The sequence below is a fragment of the Arachis duranensis genome, chromosome 9, assembly GCF_000817695.3.
Source record: "Arachis duranensis cultivar V14167 chromosome 9, aradu.V14167.gnm2.J7QH, whole genome shotgun sequence".
In the NCBI taxonomy this organism is placed as follows: domain Eukaryota; kingdom Viridiplantae; phylum Streptophyta; class Magnoliopsida; order Fabales; family Fabaceae; genus Arachis; species Arachis duranensis.
Genome location: NC_029780.3, coordinates 70,868,754 through 70,872,775, shown reverse-complemented (window position 1 = coordinate 70,872,775; position 4,022 = coordinate 70,868,754). Strand labels below are relative to the sequence as shown.

The following is a 4,022-nucleotide window of genomic DNA, read 5'->3' as shown; positions in this document are numbered from 1 at the left end:
CGGAATTAAAAGTAGAAATAAAAAAGATGGACAAGAAAATAATCAGAACCAAAAAGCTTCTACAACAAATTAAAACCAAAAAATCAGTAAAAACCGCTAGACGAACTATTAAGAATAAACGCATTCATTATGTTAGAAGGATGCATTACTTACATGTACAAAGCATGAGACAACTTTTAGAGATAGAATCAAGAATACATGTATATAGCGTTCAAAGAATGGATGGCAATCCCCAACCTACAGTACCCGTACAAGATCTAGAACTTCAACCTTTACAAGAACCTCAACCTTTACAAGAAACAAATCAACCTATAATAGCCCAACCTTTACAAGTCTTCTAAAGGGAGGTATCTGATAACATTTCTAAAGAAATTATTTTTAACTAGATTTTTATTACAAGTCTTCTTGATAAGCCTCAAACATTTTAGGTGTGTGTGTGTGTGTAAAAAGAAAAACCCAAAAGGCAAGAGTAAAGATCCAACACTACAAAAAATTATGGTAATTACGGCATTTTTTTTTTGTTTTTACGGCAATTTGAACCGCCATTATTATCAAGTATGGCAGTTTTGAAAAACGACGTAATTCTGAGCACCATTCTGACAGTGGCGTGTTTATTGGTTAAAATGGCATTTGAAACCGCTATTTTTATCAGGTTAAAATGACATTTTTAGTTGGTTTAAACGACATTTATAAACCGTCGTTTTTACCAGGTAAAAATGATATTTTCTATTAGTTAAAAAAAGCAATTTTTACCGTCATTTTTATTATGTTAAACAAATAATTTTTTTATTAAAATTTTACAATAACAAAAAATTAATATCCATAAACAAAATATTGTATAACTCATAAACAAAGTCTTAAAAATATACTTTTTTTATTATGCTTTCGCTCGTTTCCTAATACATGAGGCATACAAAATGTTGCTATTTCTTCTCTAAATTAAATAAAACAATGTAAAACTATAAGGAATAATCCAGAGGAGAATGACATGATGATAATAACAAAGTCCACTTCACATCATCAATGATTCCTTGATTACTTCATGTATTTTGAATTGCACTTGATCTTTTGGTCTTCAAGCTCTCGTTTTAATGTTTCCACCCTTTCAAGCAAGATTGCACTCTCCTTATATAGGTTGAATGCCATTTTGAATTGCATGTGAAAATCTCATAGATATGGTTGGCAGCAAGAAAACTGAAAACTCAACTCTTTACTTAAATTGAATTATTGTAATTGTAAATTCTGTTAAAAAACTATTATCTATAGCCATAGAAATTATCGGTTAAGCTTAAACACCAAATAGACTAACCTTTGGAGATTGGAATTATCAGTAAACAAACATAATCATATAATGGGGTTAGCAGAAAAAAATATGTGAAAGGTAAAAGGAATTGATACATCTTAAACAGGACATGCCATTATCTCAAATAAAAACAAAATTTCAAATGAGGTAACTGATTAGGACTATCAATTATAAATTTATAGTCTGTATCACAAGCTTATACTAATATCCATTTCTTGAACTAACCTTAATCATATCATAAGTAAACAGCCATATGATCAATTTAAGTTTAAATAAAAAAGCATTGCTGGTAATGAGAAAGTATCTACATGTGATGAGAAAGTAAAATTGATGCCTTCATTATTGAAAACTAAAAGGATAAAGAAAGATCAGCAACATCTCTAAACACAACAGCTGGATTCAAGCACCACAAGCTAATAGTATGTGTCCAGTTCCCAAAAGCTCTTACTGACATAAACCAATGAATGGTGATCATAAGTCATAACAATGCATTTTACCAATTTAGCATTAATGTTTCTAAAGAAACGACAAAAATATACACACTATTGGAACTTTTTATAGGACAATTGGTCAATCTAATACTTAATTGTTTGCCCAATCAAAATAAAAGGTTACATTAGTCATAACATGCTAAAAGATCCTCGAGATTATAATCAATTTAATCATTTATTTTTACAATAAACAAATCTTTTTCAAATTCCATATAATGTTTCCAATTTCTCAACTAGGATTCTATATTTTATTTTAAATTATATACCCCAGAAAATTTATTTATAAACCAAATAGATTCCCAAACCATTTACCAATCACTTACATGAGGATAAAAGCATTGTGATTTGGAGTTTTGCAACTTATTATTGATTGCTTGGAGTGCAACTACTTACCAGCATCTTTTCTAACACATCACTGCAGAGCAAGCTAGTAATCCAACATGTGAGATCTGTTTCTTGAGAAGAAATAAGTTACCGATGAGAATAAACCTGAAAATAAGAAAAATGATAACATAAGAAAATAAAACCATGATTATAGCAGAAATTATCAACCAAAATGGATCTTACAATCTCTCACCATAAATCCCTTAAAATTTATCACTGGATTCTTGATTCCCTTGTTTCTCTCATAAATAATTTGAGACAATTGAGGAACATAGTGCCCTGAAAAGTAATTTTAGGGAACTGAATTATTCATCAATTCATGTAATTCAGGAACCTAAATCTTTAAGAAAAAACTAGTATATCAATCAATCACCTACATAGCTTTCTCCAGCAATGTAGAACTCTCTATGTTTATACTGAAGAAATCTTTCAAACCACTTCACAAGAAATGCATATGCATCTTCAGCTGTAAATTCAAGAACCCCAAGATCCCAAATACAAGCACACAACCAACTCAAGATCGTAATGAACAAAGCGAAATCGACATGATGAACAAATGTGACAACTTCATTACCTGTTCTCTGGTCACCAAATGTGTACAGATCCGTTGTCTTATTCGAGTACGAAAACCCAACACCAGCAGGAGAATCACGAAATAATCTGTTTGCCACTACAACACCAACACCAGCAAGCAATCAAAAGCATGTAAAGAACAAGAAAAAATAACACAGTTGGTGATGCAAAATTTTTCAATTTTTTTCATACATTTGTTCCAAGCATATAAGGGTTCAAGTAAAGTGACTTCTCATCAGGCTTAATCCTAAAAGGGCCAATTTCTTCAGATGCACCATAAGCAATGGAGGAGCATCCAGGGCCACCATTGAGCCAGTAGAACAATGCACTCCCACTCTTCTCATTCACAGTGACATAGCTAGAATATTGAGCAAACCCCGCATTCTTGGGTTGCCCTGGCAAATCAGTGACCCTATCTCTCTTCTGATCTTCAATTGGTGAAGAATATAGGGAAACTGAAACTCCCACAAAAATGAACAAGACCAACACAACATAGGAAAGATAATAACCCATGTTTCAGCTAATCAAAACAAGATTTTTGCAGCAACCCAGAAAAGAAAAGAAAAGATTAAAAAAAATGAAGTGCTAATAGAATTATTTCTGGGATTGCTAGCCTTTTAGCTTTAGCCACCTACCACAACTCCATGACAAAGAAACAAAAAAGCAAGAGAGAATCAAAGAATATATGAGAGAACCAATAGGAATTTTTGGAAGTACTGTAAAGTCGTCGTCAATATAAAATAATTACAAACAATTTTTGCAGATATTTATTTCGATGATTTCTCCAATACGCAACCCAAAATTAAAACTGTGCATTGGGAAAATAGCAACCATATCACTAAAATCCAAATGCTGCATGGCAAGTGAAGGTCCAGCAATAGTCAGCAAGCAAAGTGCAACGAAGGCCTCTGAGCTCCTTGCATCTGCAACAACCTGAATTTGACCAACAATTTACTTCCTAGAATATATTAACACGGGATTGCATACTCCCCTCCAATTCTTGCATAGAATAGCTAAAAATATAGCAGTCAGACCTCAAATACTCTTCTAAGAATATATTTTCCCCCCAAAGATAGCAGACCCAATACACCTAATGCCTTTAAACTTCCTTGAGCAAGCATTGGCCAAATGCTTTCCTTAGCCAGATTCTAGAAAAAGAAATTGGAAAGCTCAGGTCACCAATAATTATAATAGTCAGATGGCAATTTTTCAATCATAAATATTGGTCCTGAAAATATAACAATTTTAGCATTTAAATGTAGAAAGAAAAA

The 4,022-nt window shown here is 32.2% G+C and overlaps 1 pseudogene; it reads right to left on the bottom strand.

Moving 5' to 3' along the window:
• Positions 1 to 1,949: 1,949 nt before the first annotated feature.
• Positions 1,950 to 3,420, bottom strand: LOC107465918 (serine carboxypeptidase-like 27; annotated as a pseudogene).
• Between the last annotated feature and the right edge of the window lie 602 nt (positions 3,421 to 4,022).